General features: G+C 39.0%; 3 non-coding genes across 3 annotated transcripts; all 3 read left to right on the forward strand.

Annotated features, from left to right (window-relative positions):
• Positions 1 to 16,433: 16,433 nt before the first annotated feature.
• TRNAI-GAU (transfer RNA isoleucine (anticodon GAU)) lies at positions 16,434 to 16,506 on the forward strand. The gene has a single exon. It is a non-coding gene; the product is annotated as a tRNA-Ile (tRNA).
• Positions 16,507 to 16,727: 221 nt separating this feature from the next.
• TRNAI-GAU (transfer RNA isoleucine (anticodon GAU)) lies at positions 16,728 to 16,800 on the forward strand. Its single transcript has one exon. It is a non-coding gene; the product is annotated as a tRNA-Ile (tRNA).
• A 1,103-nt stretch (positions 16,801 to 17,903) lies between these two features.
• Positions 17,904 to 17,976, forward strand: TRNAI-GAU (transfer RNA isoleucine (anticodon GAU)). The gene has a single exon. It is a non-coding gene; the product is annotated as a tRNA-Ile (tRNA).
• Positions 17,977 to 18,017: the final 41 nt, after the last annotated feature.

Below are 18,017 nucleotides of genomic sequence, written 5' to 3' on the forward strand. Positions count from 1 at the left end.
ACATTTTTATTTATTGATCAATCGAGATGAAATCGCTTTTAATGAGTATTTTATATGTATTTAAGCTAAATTCGGTCAAAAATTTGTCCAGAAAAAAATGCATTAAAAAGTGTGCCGAAAAAATCGCATGTTTTTTTCTTCTTGATAAAAAATACGTGACAACGATTTCTTATTGAAAATTGAATTTGAACAGTTTTGTGAATGAATATCGTTATATTTGCTTGAATTATAGCAAAAAGTACAAAAATAATGGTTTCAGCGGTTATATTTGAAAATAGTGATAAAAAAACTCAAAATGTGCTTCTCTGGTCGAGAAACGTCGATTTTGAAAATTCTATTAAAAATCGAGGTACATTTTTATTTATTGATCAATCGAGATGAAATCACTTTTAATGAGTATTTTATCGGTATTTAAGCTAAATTCGGTCAAACATTTGTCCAGAAAAAAATGCATTCAAAAGTGTACCGAAAAAATCGCATTTTTTTCTTCAAGATACAAAATCCGTGACAACGATTTCTCATTGAAAATTGAATTTTAACAGTTTTTTGAATGAATATCGTTATATTTGCTTGAATTATAGCAAAAAGTACAAAAATAATGGTTTCAGCGGTTATATTTGAAAATAGTGATAAAAAAACTCAAAATGTGCTTCTCTGGTCGAGAAACGTCTATTTTGAAAATTCTATTAAAAATCGAGGTACATTTTTATTTATTGATCAATCGAGATGAAATCACTTTTAATGAGTATTTTATCGGTATTTAAGCTAAATTCGGTCAAAAATTTGTCCAGAAATAAATTTCCATTAAAAAGTGTACCGAAAAAATCGCATGTTTTTTTTCTTCAAGAAACAAAATCCGTGACAACAATTTCTTAATGAAAATTGAATTTGAACAGTTTTTTGAATGAATATCGTTATATTTGCTTGAATTAAAGGAAAAAGTACAAAAACTATGGTTTCAGCTTTTATATTTGAAAATGGTATAAAAAACTCAAAATGTGCTTCTCTGGTCGAGAAACGTCGATTTTGAAAATGTTATTAAAAATCGAGGTACATTTTTACTTATTGATCAATCGATATGAAATCACTTTTAATGAGTATTTCATAGGTATTTAAGCTAAATTCGGTCAAACATTTGTCCAGAAAAAATGCATTCAAAAGTGTACCGAAAAAATCGCATTTTTTTTCTTCAAGATACAAAATCCGTGACAGCGATTTCTCATTGGAAATTGAATTTTAACAGTTTTTTGAATGAATATCGTTATATTTGCTTGAATTAAAGCAAAAAGTACAAAAACTATGGTTTCAGCGGTTATATTTGAAAATATTAAAAAAAACTCAAAATGTGCTTCTCTGGTCGAGAAACGTCGATTTTGAAAATTCTATAAAAAATCGAGGTATATTTTTATTTATTGATCAATCGAGATGAAATCACTTTTAATGAGTATTTTATAGGTATTTAAGCCAAATTCCGTCAAAAGTTTGTCCTGAAAAAAATGCATTAAAAAGTGTACCGAAAAAATCGCATGTTTTTTTCTTCTTGATAAAAAATCCGTGACAACGATTTCTTATTGAAAATTGAATTTGAACAGTTTTGTGAATGAATATCGTTATATTTGCTTGAATTAAAGCAAAAAATACAAAAACTAAGGTTTTAGCGGTTATATTTGAAAATAGTGAAAAAAATCTCAAAATGTGCTTCTCTGGCCGAGAAACGTCGATTTTGAAAAATGTTATTAAAAATCGAGGCACATTTTTATTTTTTGATCAATCGATATCAGATCACTTTTAATGAGTATTTTATAGGTATTTAAGCTAAATTCGGTCAAAAATTTGTCCAGAAAAAAATGCATTCAAAAGTGTACCGAAAAAATCGCATTTTTTTTCTTCAAGATACAAAATCCGTGACAACGATTTCTCATTGAAAATTGAATTTTAACAGTTTTTTGAATGAATATCGTTATATTTGCTTGAATTATAGCAAAAAGTACAAAAATAATGGTTTCAGCGGTTATATTTGAAAATAGTGATAAAAACCTCAAAATGTGCTTCTCTGGTCGAGAAACGTCGATTTTGAAAATTCTATTAAAAATCGAGTCACATTTTTATTTATTGATCAATCGAGATGAAATCGCTTTTAATGAGTATTTTATATGTATTTAAGCTAAATTCGGTCAAAAATTTGTCCAGAAAAAAATGCATTAAAAAGTGTGCCGAAAAAATCGCATGTTTTTTTCTTCTTGATAAAAAATCCGTGACAACGATTTCTTATTGAAAATTGAATTTGAACAGTTTTGTGAATGAATATCGTTAAATTTGCTTAAATTAAAGCAAAAAGTACACAAATAATGGTTCCAGTGATTATATATGAAAATAGCGAAAAAAAAACTCAAAATGTGCTTCTCTGGTCGAGAAACGTCGATTTTGAAAATGTTATTAAAAATCGAGGTATATTTTTATTTATTGATCAATCGAGATGAAATCACTTTTAATGAGTATTTTATATGTATTTAAACTAAATTGGGTCAAATATTTGTCCAGAAAAAAATGCATTCAAAAGTGTACCGAAAAAATCGCATGTTTTTATTCTTCAAGAAACAAAATCCGTGACAACAATTTCTTAATGAAAATTGAATTTGAACAGTTTTTTGAATGAATATCGTTATATTTGCTTGAATTAAAGGAAAAAGTACAAAAACTATGGTTTCAGCTTTTATATTTGAAAATGGTATAAAAAACTCAAAATGTGCTTCTCTGGTCGAGAAACGTCGATTTTGAAAATGTTATTAAAAATCGACGTACATTTTTACTTATTGATCAATCGATATGAAATCACTTTTAATGAGTATTTCATAGGTATTTAAGCTAAATTCGGTCAAACATTTGTCCAGAAAAAATGCATTCAAAAGTGTACCGAAAAAATCGCATTTTTTTTCTTCAAGATACAAAATCCGTGACAGCGATTTCTCATTGGAAATTGAATTTTAACAGTTTTTTGAATGAATATCGTTATATTTGCTTGAATTAAAGCAAAAAGTACAAAAACTATGGTTTCAGCGGTTATATTTGAAAATATTAAAAAAAACTCAAAATGTGCTTCTCTGGTCGAGAAACGTCGATTTTGAAAATTCTATAAAAAATCGAGGTATATTTTTATTTATTGATCAATCGAGATGAAATCACTTTTAATGAGTATTTTATAGGTATTTAAGCCAAATTCCGTCAAAAGTTTGTCCAGAAAAAAATGCATTAAAAAGTGTACCGAAAAAATCGCATGTTTTTTTCTTCTTGATAAAAAATCCGTGACAACGATTTCTTATTGAAAATTGAATTTGAACAGTTTAGTGAATGAATATCGTTAAATTTGCTTAAATTAAAGCAAAAAGTACACAAATAATGGTTTCAGTGATTATATTTGAAAATAGTGAAAAAAAACTCAAAATGTGCTTCTCTGCCGAGAAACGTCGATTTTGAAAATGTTATTAAAAATCGAGGCACATTTTTATTTTTTGATCAATCGATATCAAATCACTTTTAATGAGTATTTTATAGGTATTTAAGCTAAATTCGGTCAAACATTTGTCCAGAAAAAAATGCATTCAAAAGTGTACCGAAAAAATCGCATTTTTTTTTCTTCAAGATACAAAATCCGTGACAACGATTTCTCATTGAAAATTGAATTTTAACAGTTTTTTGAATGAATATCGTTATATTTGCTTGAATTATAGCAAAAAGTACAAAAATAATGGTTTCAGCGGTTATATTTGAAAATAGTGATAAAAAAACTCAAAATGTGCTTCTCTGGTCGAGAAACGTCGATTTTGAAAATTCTATTAAAAATCGAGGTACATTTTTATTTACTGATCAATCGAGATGAAATCACTTTTAATGAGTATTTTATCGGTATTTAAGCTAAATTCGATCAAAAATTTGTCCAGAAAAAAATGCATTCAAAAGTGTACCGAAAAAATCGCATTTTTTTCTTCAAGATACAAAATCCGTGACAACGATTTCTCATTGAAAATTGAATTTTAACAGTTTTTTGAATGAATATCGTTATATTTGCTTGAATTATAGCACAAAGTACAAAAATAATGGTTTCAGCGGTTATATTTGAAAATAGTGATAAAAAAACTCAAAATGTGCTTCTCTGGTCGAGAAACGTCAATTTTGAAAATTCTATTAAAAATCGAGGTACATTTTTATTTATTGATCAATCGAGATGAAATCACTTTTAATGAGTATTTTATCGGTATTTAAGCTAAATTCGGTCAAAAATTTGTCCAGAAAAAAATGCATTCAAAAGTGTACCGAAAAAATCGCATTTTTTTCTTCAAGATACAAAATCCGTGACAGCGATTTCTCATTGAAAATTGAATTTTAACAGTTTTTTGAATGAATATCGTTATATTTGCTTGAATTAAAGCAAAAAGTACAAAAACTTTGGTTTCAGCGGTTATATTTGAAAATATTAAAAAAAACTCAAAATGTGCTTCTCTGGTCGAGAAACGTCGATTTTGAAAATTCAATAAAAAATCGAGGTATATTTTTATTTATTGATCAATCGAGATGAAATCACTTTTAATGAGTATTTTATAGGTATTTAAGCCAAATTCCGTCAAAAGTTTGTCCAGAAAAAAATGCATTAAAAAGTGTACCGAAAAAATCGCATGTTTTTTCTTCTTGATAAAAAATCCGTGACAACGATTTCTTATTGAAAATTGAATTTGAACAGTTTTGTGAATTAATATCGTTATATTTGCTTGAATTATAGCAAAAAGTACAAAAATAATGGTTCCAGTGATTATATTTGAAAATAGCGAAAAAAAACTCAAAATGTGCTTCTCTGGTCGAGAAACGTCTATTTTGAAAATTCTATTAAAAATCGAGGTACATTTTTATTTATTGATCAATCGAGATGAAATCACTTTTAATGAGTATTTTATCGGTATTTAAGCTAAATTCGGTCAAAAATTTGTCCAGAAAAAAATGCATTCAAAAGTGTACCGAAAAAATCGCATTTTTTTTCTTCAAGATACAAAATCCGTGACAGCGATTTCTCATTGAAAATTGAATTTTAACAGTTTTTTGAATTAATATCGTTATATTTGCTTGAATTAAAGCAAAAAGTACAAAAACTATGGTTTCAGCGGTTATATTTGAAAATATTAAAAAAAACTCAAAATGTGCTTCTCTGGTCGAGAAACGTCGATTTTGAAAATTCAATAAAAAATCGAGGTATATTTTTATTTATTGATCAATCGAGATGAAATCACTTTTAATGAGTATTTTATAGGTATTTAAGCCAAATTCCGTCAAAAGTTTGTCCAGAAAAAAATGCATTAAAAAGTGTACCGAAAAAATCGCATGTTTTTTTCTTCTTGATAAAAAATCCGTGACAACGATTTCTTATTGAAAATTGAATTTGAACAGTTTTGTGAATGAATATCGTTAAATTTGCTTAAATTAAAGCAAAAAGTACACAAATAATGGTTCCAGTGATTATATTTGAAAATAGCGAAAAAAAACTCAAAATGTGCTTCTCTGGTCGAGAAACGTCGATTTTGAAAATGTTATTAAAAATCGAGGTATATTTTTATTTATTGATCAATCGAGATGAAATCACTTTTAATGAGTATTTTATATGTATTTAAGCTAAATTGGGTCAAATATTTGTCCAGAAAAAAATACATTCAAAAGTGTACCGAAAAAATCGCATGTTTTTTTTCTTCAAGAAACAAAATCCGTGACAACAATTTCTTAATGAAAATTGAATTGGAACAGTTTTTTGAATGAATATCGTTATATTTGCTTGAATTAAAGGAAAAAGTACAAAAACTATGGTTTCAGCTTTTATATTTAAAAATGGTATAAAAAACTCAAAATGTGCTTCTCTGGTCGAGAAACGTCGATTTTGAAAATGTTATTAAAAATCGAGGTACATTTTTATTTATTGATCAATCGATATGAAATCACTTTTAATGAGTATTTCATAGGTATTTAAGCTAAATTCGGTCAAACATTTGTCCAGAAAAAATGCATTCAAAAGTGTACCGAAAAAATCGCATGTTTTTTTTCTTCAAGATACAAAATCCGTGACAACGATTTCTTAAAGTAAAATTGAATTTTAACAGTTTTATGAATGAATATCGTTAAATTTGTTGAATTAAAGCAAAAAGTACAAAAATAATGGTTTCAGTGATTATATTTGAAAATAGTGAAAAAAAACTCAAAATGTGCTTCTCTGGCCGAGAAACGTCGATTTTGAAAATTCTATTAAAAATCAAGGTACATTTTTATTTATTGATCAATCGAGATGAAATCACTTTTAATGAGTATTTTATAGGTATTTAAGCTAAATTCGGTCAAAAATTTGTCCAGAAAAAAATGCAATCAAAATTGTACCGAAAAAATCGCATGTTTTTTTTCTTCATGATACAAAATCCGTGACAACGATTTCTTAAAGTAAAATAGAATTTTAACAGTTTTTTGAATGAAAATCGTTATATTTGCTTGAATTAAAGCAAAAAATACAAAAACTAAGGTTTTAGCGGTTATATTTGAAAATAGTGAAAAAAATCTCAAAATGTGCTTCTCTGGTCGAGAAACGTCGATTTTGAAAATTCTATTAAAAATCGAGGTACATTTTTATTTATTGATCAATCGAGATGAAATCACTTTTAATGAGTATTTTATCGGTATTTAAGCTAAATTCGGTCAAAAATTTGTCCAGAAAAAAATGCATTAAAAAGTGTACCGAAAAAATCGCATGTTTTTTCTTCTTGATAAAAAATCCGTGACAACGATTTCTTATTGAAAATTGAATTTGAACAGTTTTATGAATGACTATCGTTATATTTGCTTGAATTATAGCAAAACTTACAAAAACTATCTTTTCAGCGGTGATATTTGAAAATAGTGAAAAAACCCTCAAAATGTGCTTCTCTGGTCGAGAAACGTCGATTTTGAAAATGTTATTAAAAATCGAGGTATATTTTTATTTATTGATCAATCGAGATGAAATCACTTTTAATGATTATTTTATATGTATTTAAGCTAAATTGGGTCAAATATTTGTCCAGAAAAAAATGCATTCAAAAGTGTACCGAAAAAATCGCATGTTTTTTTTCTTCAAGAAACAAAATCCGTGACAACAATTTCTTAATGAAAATTGAATTTGAACAGTTTTTTGAATGAATATCGTTATATTTGCTTGAATTAAAGCAAAAAGTACAAAAACTATGGTTTCAGCTTTTATATTTGAAAATGGTATAAAAAACTCAAAATGTGCTTCTCTGGTCGAGAAACGTCGATTTTGAAAATGTTATTAAAAATCGAGGTACATTTTTATTTATTGATCAATCGATATGAAATCACTTTTAATGAGTATTTCATAGGTATTTAAGCTAAATTCGGTCAAAAATTTGTCCAGAAATAAATTTCCATTAAAAAGTGTACCGAAAAAATCGCATGTTTTTTTCTTCAAGATACAAAATCCGTGACAACGATTTCTCATTGAAAATTGAATTTTAACAGTTTTTTGAATGAATATCGTTATATTTGCTTGAATTATAGCAAAAAGTACAAAAATAATGGTTTCAGCGGTTATATTTGAACATAGTGATAAAAAAACTCAAAATGTGCTTCTCTGGTCGAGAAACGTCGATTTTGAAAATTCTATTAAAAATCGAGGTACATTTTTATTTATTGATCAATCGAGATGAAATCACTTTTAAAACTCTTACCTTTTACGTCACATCTGAGACCTTACAACACCGCTCCCGGATGGGCTCGATCCACCAACCTTTCGGGTAACAGCCGAACGCGCTAACCATTGCGCCACGGAAGCCCAAAAATTAAATGGTCGTCAGGTATTGTGGAAAAACTCTGACCTTTTACGTCACATCTGAGACCTTACAACACCGCTCCCGGATGGGTTCGATCCACCAACCTTTCGGTTAACAGTCAAACGCGCTAACCATTGAGCCACGGAAGCTCAGAAATTAAATGGTTGTCAGGTATTGTGGAGAAGTTATGACTTTACACGCTACATCTGAGACCCCATTACAACTCTCCCGGGTGGGCTCGAACGACCAACCTTTCGGTTAACAGGTGAACGCGGTAACCAATGCGCCACGGAAGCCCAAAAATTAAATGTTCGTCTGGTATTGTGGAAAACCTCTGTCATATTACGTTACATCTGAGACCTCACAACACCTCTCCCGGGTGGGCTCGAACCACCAACCTTTCGGTAAACAGGTGAACGCGCTAACCATTGCGCCACGGAAGCCCAAAAATTAAATGTTCGTCTGGTATTGTGGAAAAACTTTGGCTTTTCACGTTACATCTGAGACCCCACAACACCTCTCCCGGGTGGGCTCGAACCACCAACCTTTCGGTTAACAGCTGAACACGCTAACTATTGCGCCACGGAAGCTCAAAAATTAAATAATCGTCAGGTATTGTGGAAAAACTCTGACCTGTTACGTCACATCTGAGACCTTACAACACCGCTCCCGGATGGGCTCGAACCACCAACCTTTCGGTTAACTGCCGAACACGCTAATTATTGCGCCACGGAAGCCCAAAAATTAAATGGTCGTCAGGTATTGTGGAATAACTCTGATCTTTTACGTCACATTTGAGACCTTACAACACCGCTCCCGGATGGGCTCGATCCACCAACCTTTCGGTTAACAGCCGAACACGCTAACCACTGCGCCACGGAAGCCCAAAAATTAAATAATCGTCAGGTATTCTGGAAAAACTTTGACTTTTTACGTTACATCTGAGACCCCACAACATCTCTCCCGGGTGGGCTCGAACCACCAACCTTTCGGTTAACAGGTGAACGCGCTAACCATTGCGCTACGGAAGCCCAAAAATTAAACGTTCGTCAGGTATTGTGGAAAAACTCTGTCATATTACGTTACATCTGAGACCTCACAACACCGCTCCCGGATAGACTCGAACACCAACCTTTCGATTAACAGCCGAACGCGCTAACCATTGCGCCACGGAAGCCCAAAAATTAAATGTTCGTCAGGTATTGTGGAAAAACTCTTACCTTTTACGTCACATCTGAGACCTTACAACACCGCTCCCGGATGGGCTCGATCCACCAACCTTTCGGGTAACAGCCGAACGCGCTAACCATTGCGCCACGGAAGCCCAAAAATTAAATGGTCGTCAGGTATTGTGGAAAAACTCTGACCTTTTACGTCACATCTGAGACCTTACAACACCGCTCCCGGATGGGTTCGATCCACCAACCTTTCGGTTAACAGTCGAACGCGCTAACCATTGCGCCACGGAAGCCCAAAATTTAAATGTTCGTCAGGAATTGTGTAAAAACTCTGACATTTTACGTTACATCTGAGACCTCACAACCCCGCTCCCGGATAGGCTCGAACCATAAACCTATTGGTTAACAGCCGAACGCGCTAACCATTGAGCCACGGAAGCTCAGAAATTAAATGGTTGTCAGGTATTGTGGAGAAGTTATGACTTTTCACGCTACATCTGAGACCCCATTACACCTCTCCCGGGTGGGCTCGAACCACCAACCTTTCGGTTAACAGGTGAACGCGCTAACCATTGCGCCACGGAAGCCCAAAAATTAAATGTTCGTCTGGTATTGTGGAAAAACTTTGGCTTTTCACGTTACATCTGAGACCTCACAACACCTCTCCCGGGTGGGCTCGAACCACCAACCTTTCGGTTAACAGCTGAACACGCTAACTATTGCGCCACGGAAGCTCAAAAATTAAATAATCGTCAGGTATTGTGGAAAAACTCTAACACAATACCTGACTAACATTCAATTTTTGGGCTTCCGTGGCTCAATGGTTAGCGCGTTCGGCTGTTAACCGAAAGGTTGGTGGTTCGAGCCCACCCGGGAGAGGTGTTGTGGGGTCTCAGATGTAACGTAAAAAGTCATAACTTTTCCACAATACCTGACAACCATTTAATTTCCGAGCTTCCGTGGATCAATGATTAGCGCGTTCGGCTGTTAACCGAAAGGTTGGTGGTTCGAGCCGACCCGGGAGCAGTGTTGTGAGGTCTCAGATGTGACGTAAAAAGTCATAAATTTTCACAATACCTGACAACCATTTAATTTCTGAGCTTCCTTGGAGCAATGGTTAGTGCGCTCTGCTCTTATTCAAAAGGTTGATGGTTCGAGCCCACCCGGGAGCAGTGTTGTGAGGTCTCAGATGTGACGTAAAAAGTCAGAGTTTTTCCACAATACCTGACGACCATTTAATTTTTGGGCTTCCGTGGCGCAGTGGTTAGGCGTTCGGCTGTTAACCGAAAGGTTGGTGGTTTGAGCCCACCCGGAAGAGATGTTGTGGGGTCTCAGATGTAGCGTGAAAAGTCATAACTTTTCCACAATACCTGACAACCATTTAAGTTCCGAGCTTCCGTGGCTAAATGGCTAGCGCGTTCTGCTGTTAACCGAAAGGTTGGTGGTTCGAGCCCACCAGGGAGAGGTGTTGTGTGGTCTCAGATGTAGCGTGAAAAGTCATAACTTTTCCACAATACCTGACAACCATTTAATGTCTGAGCTTCCGTGGCTCAATGGTTAGCGCGTTCGGCTTTTAACCAATAGGTTGGTGGTTCGAGCCTATCCGGGAGCGGTGTTGTGAGGTCTCAGATGTAACATAAAATGTCAGAGATATCCACAATGCCTGACTAACATTCAATTTTTGGGCTTCCGTGGCTCAATGGTTAGCGCGTTCGGCTGTTAACCGAAAGGTTGGTGGTTCGAGCCCACCCGGGGAGGTGTTGTGTGTTCTCAGATGTAGCGTGAAAAGTCATAACTTTTCCACAATACCTGACAACCATTTAAGTTCCGAGCTTCCGAGGCTCAATGGTTAGCGCGTTCGGCTGTTAACCAATAGGTTGGTGGTTCGAGCCTATCTGGGAGCGGTGTTGTGAGGTCTCAGATGTAACGTAAAATGTCAGAGGTTTTCCACAATACCTGACTAACATTCAATTTTTGGGCTTCCGTGGCTCAATGGTTAGCGCGTTCGGCTGTTAACCGAAAGGTTGGTGGTTCGTGCCCACCCAGGAGAGGTGTTGTGGGGTCTCAGATGTAACGTAAAAAGCCAAAGTTTTTCCACAATACCTGACGAACACTTAATTTTTGGGCTTCCGTGACGCAATAGTTAGCGCGTTCAGCTGTTAACCGAAAGGTTGGTGGTTCGAGCCCACCAAGAAGAGGTGTTGTGGGGTCTCAGATGTAGCGTAAAAAGTCATAACCTTTCCACAATACCTGACAACCATTTAATTTCTGAGCTTCCGTGGCTCAATGGTTAGCGAGTTCGGCTGTTAACCAATAGGTTTGTTGTTCGAGCCTATCCGGGAGCGGTGTTGTGAGGTCTCAGATGTAACGTAAAATCTCAGAGTTTTTCCACAATACCTGACGAACATTTAATTTTTGGACTTCCGTGACGCAATGGTTAGCGCGTTCAGCTGTTAACCGAAAGGTTGGTGGTTCGAGCCCACCCAGAAGAGGTGTCGTGGGGTCTCAGATGTAGCGTGAAAAGTCATAACTTTTCCACAATACCTGACAACCATTTAATTTCTGAGCTTCCGTGGCTCAACGGTTAGCGCGTTCGGCTGTTAACCAATAGGTTTGTTGTTCGAGCCTATCCGGGAGCGGTGTTGTGAGGTCTCAGATGTAACGTAAAATGTCAGAGTTTTTCCACAATACCTGACTAACATTCAATTTTTGGGCTTCCTTGGCTCAATGGTTAGCGCGTTCGGCTGTTAACCGAAAGGTTGGTGGTTCGAGCCCATCCGGGGAGGTGTTGTGTGTTCTCAGATGTAGCGTGAAAAGTCATAACTTTTCCACAATACCTGACAACCATTTAATTTCCGAGCTTCCGTGGCTCAATGATTAGCGCGTTCGGCTGTTAACCGAAAGGTTGGTGGTTCGAGCCGACCCGGGAGCAGTGTTGTGAGGTCTCAGATGTGACGTAAAAAGTCATAAATTTTCACAATACCTGACAACCATTTAATTTCTGAGCTTCCTTGGAGCAATGGTTAGTGCGCTCTGCTCTTATTCAAAAGGTTGATGGTTCGAGCCCACCCGGGAGCAGTGTTGTGAGGTCTCAGATGTGACGTAAAAAGTCAGAGTTTTTCCACAATACCTGACGACCATTTAATTTTTGGGCTTCCGTGGCGCAGTGGTTAGCGCGTTCGGCTGTTAACCGAAAGGTTGGTGGTTTGAGCCCACCCGGAAGAGATGTTGTGGGGTCTCAGATGTAGCGTGAAAAGTCATAACTTTTCCACAATACCTGACAACCATTTAAGTTCCGAGCTTCCGTGGCTAAATGGCTAGCGCGTTCTGCTGTTAACCGAAAGGTTGGTGGTTCGAGCCCACCAGGGAGAGGTGTTGTGTGGTCTCAGATGTAGCGTGAAAAGTCATAACTTTTCCACAATACCTGACAACCATTTAATGTCTGAGCTTCCGTGGCTCAATGGTTAGCGCGTTCGGCTTTTAACCAATAGGTTGGTGGTTCGAGCCTATCCGGGAGCGGTGTTGTGAGGTCTCAGATGTAACATAAAATGTCAGAGATATCCACAATGCCTGACTAACATTCAATTTTTGGGCTTCCGTGGCTCAATGGTTAGCGCGTTCGGCTGTTAACCGAAAGGTTGGTGGTTCGAGCCCACCCGGGGAGGTGTTGTGTGTTCTCAGATGTAGCGTGAAAAGTCATAACTTTTCCACAATACCTGACAACCATTTAAGTTCCGAGCTTCCGAGGCTCAATGGTTAGCGCGTTCGGCTGTTAACCAATAGGTTGGTGGTTCGAGCCTATCTGGGAGCGGTGTTGTGAGGTCTCAGATGTAACGTAAAATGTCAGAGGTTTTCCACAATACCTGACTAACATTCAATTTTTGGGCTTCCGTGGCTCAATGGTTAGCGCGTTCGGCTGTTAACCGAAAGGTTGGTGGTTCGTGCCCACCCGGGAGAGGTGTTGTGGGGTCTCAGATGTAACGTAAAAAGCCAAAGTTTTTCCACAATACCTGACGAACACTTAATTTTTGGGCTTCCGTGACGCAATAGTTAGCGCGTTCAGCTGTTAACCGAAAGGTTGGTGGTTCGAGCCCACCAAGAAGAGGTGTTGTGGGGTCTCAGATGTAGCGTAAAAAGTCATAACCTTTCCACAATACCTGACAACCATTTAATTTCTGAGCTTCCGTGGCTCAATGGTTAGCGAGTTCGGCTGTTAACCAATAGGTTTGTTGTTCGAGCCTATCCGGGAGCGGTGTTGTGAGGTCTCAGATGTAACGTAAAATCTCAGAGTTTTTCCACAATACCTGACGAACATTTAATTTTTGGACTTCCGTGACGCAATGGTTAGCGCGTTCAGCTGTTAACCGAAAGGTTGGTGGTTCGAGCCCACCCAGAAGAGGTGTCGTGGGGTCTCAGATGTAGCGTGAAAAGTCATAACTTTTCCACAATACCTGACAACCATTTAATTTCTGAGCTTCCGTGGCTCAACGGTTAGCGCGTTCGGCTGTTAACCAATAGGTTTGTTGTTCGAGCCTATCCGGGAGCGGTGTTGTGAGGTCTCAGATGTAACGTAAAATGTCAGAGTTTTTCCACAATACCTGACTAACATTCAATTTTTGGGCTTCCTTGGCTCAATGGTTAGCGCGTTCGGCTGTTAACCGAAAGGTTGGTGGTTCGAGCCCATCCGGGGAGGTGTTGTGTGTTCTCAGATGTAGCGTGAAAAGTCATAACTTTTCCACAATACCTGACAACCATTTAATTTCCGAGCTTCCGTGGCTCAATGATTAGCGCGTTCGGCTGTTAACCGAAAGGTTGGTGGTTCGAGCCCACCCGGGAGAGGTGTTGTGTGGTCTCAGATGTAGCGTGAAAAGTCATAACTTTTCTACAATACCTGACAACCATTTAATTTCTGAGCTTCCGTGGCGCAATGATTAGCATGCTCAGCTGTTATTCAAAAGGTTGGTTCGAGCCCAACCGGGAGCAGTGTTGTGAGGTCTCAGATGTGACGTAAAAAGTCGGAGTTTTTCCACAATACCTGACGACCATTTAATTTTTGGGCTTCCGTGGCGCAATGGTTAGTGCGTTCGGCTGTTAACCGAAAGGTTGGTGGTTCGGGCCCACCCAGGAGAGGTGTTGTGGGGTCTCAGATGTGGCGTGAAAACTCATAACTTTTCCACAATACCAGACAACCATTTAATTTCCGAGCTTCCGTGGGTCAATGGTTAGCGCGTTCGGCTGTTATTAAAAAGGTTGGTGGTTCGAGCCCACCCGCGAGAGGTGTTGTGGGGTCTCAGATGTAACGTAAAAAGCCAAAGTTTTTCCACAATACCTGACGAACACTTAATTTTTGGGCTTCCGTGACGCAATAGTTAGCGCGTTCAGCTGTTAACCGAAAGGTTGGTGGTTCGAGCCCACCAAGAAGAGGTGTTGTGGGGTCTCAGATGTAGCGTGAAAAGTCATAACTTTTCCACAATACCTGACAACCATTTAATTTCTGAGCTTCCGTGGCGCAATGGTTAGCATGCTCAGCTGTTATTCAAAAGGTTGGTGGTTCGAGCCCACCCGGGAGCAGTGTTGTAGGTCTCAGATGTGACGTAAAAAGTCGGAGTTTTTCCTCAATACCTGACGACCATTTAATTTTTGGGCTTCCGTGGCGCAATGGTTAGTGCGTTCGGCTGTTAACCGAAAGGTTGGTGGTTCGGGCCCACCCAGGAGAGGTGTTGTGGGGTCTCAGATGTGGCGTGAAAACTCATAACTTTTCCACAATACCTGACAACCATTTAATTTCCGAGCTTCCGTGGGTCAATGGTTAGCGCGTTCGGCTGTTAACCGAAAGGTTGGTGGTTCGAGCCCACCCGGGAGAGGTATTGTGTGGTCTCAGATGTAGCGTGAAAAGTCATAACTTTTCCACAATACCTGACAACCATTTAATTTCTGAGCTTCCGTGGCGCAGTGGTTAGCGCGTTCAGCTGTTTACCGAAAGGTTGGTGGTTCGAGCCCACCCGGAAGAGGTGTTGTGGGGTCTCAGATGTAGCGTGAAAAGTCATAACTTTTCCACAATACCTTACAACCATTTAAGTTCCGAGCTTCCGTGGCTCAATGGTTGGCGCGTTCGGCTGTTAATTGAAAGGTTGGTGGTTCGAGCCCACCCGGGAGAGGTGTTGTGGGGTCTCAGATGTAGCGTGAAAAGTCATAACTTTTCCACAATACCTGACATCCATTTAAGTTCCGAGCTTCCGTGGCTCAATGGTTAGCGCGTTAAGCTGATAACCGAAAGGTTGGTGGTTCGAGCCCACCCGGGAGAGGTGTTGTGTGGTCTCAGATGTAGCGTGAAAAGTCATAACTTTTCCACAATACCTGACAACCATTTAATTTCTGAGCTTCCGTGGCGCAATGGTTAGCGCGCTCAGCTGTTATTCAAAAGGTTGGTGGTTCGAGCCCACCCGGGAGCAGTGTTGTGAGGTCTCAGATGTGACGTAAAAAGTCGGAGTTTTTCCACAATACCTGACGACCATTTAATTTTTGGGCTTCCGTGGCGCAATGGTAAGCGCGTTCAGCTGTTAACCGAAAGGTTGGTGTTTCGAGCCCACCCGGAAGAGGTGTTGTGGGGTCTCAGATGTAGCGTGAAAAGTCATAACTTTTCCACAATACCTTACAACCATTTAAGTTCCGAGCTTCTGTGGCTCAATGGTTAGCGCGTTCGGCTGTTAATTGAAAGGTTGGTGGTTCGAGCCCACCCGGGAGAGGTCTTGTAGGGTCTCAGATGCAGCGTGAAAAGTCATAACTTTTCCACAATACCTGACAACCATTTAATTTCTGAGCTTCCGTGGCGCAATGGTTAGCGCGCTCAGCTGTTATTCAAAAGGTTGGTGGTTCGAGCCCACCCGGGAGCAGTGTTGTGTGGTCCCAGATGTGACGTAAAAAGTCGGAGATTTTCCACAATACCTGCCGACCATTCAATTTTTGGGCTTCCGTTGCGCAATGGTTAGCGCGTTCGGCTGTTAACCGAAAGGTTGGTGGTTCGAGCCGACCCGGGAGAGGTGTTGTGGGGTCTCAGATGTAACGTAAAAAGCCAAAGTTTTTCCACAATTCCTGACGAACATTTAATTTTTGGGCTTCCGTGACGCGATGGTTAGCGCGATCAGCTGTTAACCGAAAGGTTGGTTGTTCGAGCCCACCCTGGAGAGGTGTTGTGGGGTCTCAGATGTAACGTAAAAAGTCAAAGTTTTTCCAGAATACCTGACGAACATTTAATTTTCGGGCTTCCGTAGCGCAATAGTTAGCGCGTTCAGCTGTTAACCGAAAGGTTGGTGGTTCGAGCCCACCCGGAAGAGGTGTTGTGGGGTCTCAGATGTAGCGTGAAAAGTCATAACTTTTCCACAATACCTTACAACCATTTAAGTTCCGAGCTTCCGTGGCTCAATGGTTAGCGCGTTCGGCTGATAACCGAAAGGTTGGTGGTTCGAGCCCACCCGGAAGAGGTGTTGTGGGGTCTCAGATGTAGCGTAAAAAGTCATAACTTTTCCACAATACCTTACAACCATTTAAGTTCCGAGCTTCCGTGGCTCAATGGTTAGCGCGTTCGGCTGTTAATTGAAAGGTTGGTGGTTCGAGCCCACCCGGGAGAGGTGTTGTGGGGTCTCAGATGTAGCGTGAAAAGTCATAACTTTTCCACAATACCTGACATCCATTTAAGTTCCGAGCTTCCGTGGCTCAATGGTTAGCGCGTTTGGCTGATAACCGAAAGGTTGGTGGTTCGAGCCCACCCGGGAGAGGTGTTGTGTGGTCTCAGATGTAGCGTGAAAAGTCATAACTTTTCCACAATACCTGACAACCATTTAATTTCTGAGCTTCCGTGGCGCAATGGTTAGCGCGCTCAGCTGTTATTCAAAAGGTTGGTGGTTCGAGCCCACCCGGGAGCAGTGTTGTGAGGTCTCAGATGTGACGTAAAAAGTCGGAGTTTTTCCACAATACCTGACGACCATTTAATTTTTGGGCTTCCGTGGCGCAATGGTAAGCGCGTTCAGATGTTAACCGAAAGGTTGGTGTTTCGAGCCCACCCGGAAGAGGTGTTGTGGGGTCTCAGATGTAGCGTGAAAAGTCATAACTTTTCCACAATACCTTACAACCATTTAAGTTCCGAGCTTCCGTGGCTCAATGGTTAGCGCGTTCGGCTGTTAATTGAAAGGTTGGTGGTTCGAGCCCACCCGGGAGAGGTCTTGTAGGGTCTCAGATGCAGCGTGAAAAGTCATAACTTTTCCACAATACCTGACAACCATTTAATTTCTGAGCTTCCGTGGCGCAATGGTTAGCGCGCTCAGCTGTTATTCAAAAGGTTGGTGGTTCGAGCCCACCCGGGAGCAGTGTTGTGTTGTCCCAGATGTGACGTAAAAAGTCGGAGATTTTCCACAATACCTGCCGACCATTCAATTTTCGGGCTTCCGTTGCGCAATGGTTAGCGCGTTCGGCTGTTAACCGAAAGGTTGGTGGTTCGAGCCGACCCGGGAGAGGTGTTGTGGGGTCTCAGATGTAACGTAAAAAGCCAAAGTTTTTCCACAATTCCTGACGAACATTTAATTTTTGGGCTTCCGTGACGCGATGGTTAGCGCGATCAGCTGTTAACCGAAAGGTTGGTTGTTCGAGCCCACCCTGGAGAGGTGTTGTGGGGTCTCAGATGTAACGTAAAAAGTCAAAGTTTTTCCAGAATACCTGACGAACATTTAATTTTTGGGCTTCCGTGGCGCAATAGTTAGCGCGTTCAGCTGTTAACCGAAAGGTTGGTGGTTCGAGCCCACCCGGAAGAGGTGTTGTGGGGTCTCAGATGTAGCGTGAAAAGTCCTAACTTTTCCACAATACCTTACAACCATTTAAGTTCCGAGCTTCCGTGGCTCAATAGTTAGCGCGTTCGGCTGATAACCGAAAGGTTGGTGGTTCGAGCCCACCCGGAAGAGGTGTTGTGGGGTCTCAGATGTAGCGTGAAAAGTCATAACTT

The sequence above is a fragment of the Phalangium opilio genome, unplaced genomic scaffold (assembly GCF_054372755.1).
Source record: "Phalangium opilio isolate 3A_F unplaced genomic scaffold, DU_Popi_V2 ptg000209l_1, whole genome shotgun sequence".
In the NCBI taxonomy this organism is placed as follows: Eukaryota; Metazoa; Arthropoda; class Arachnida; order Opiliones; family Phalangiidae; genus Phalangium; species Phalangium opilio.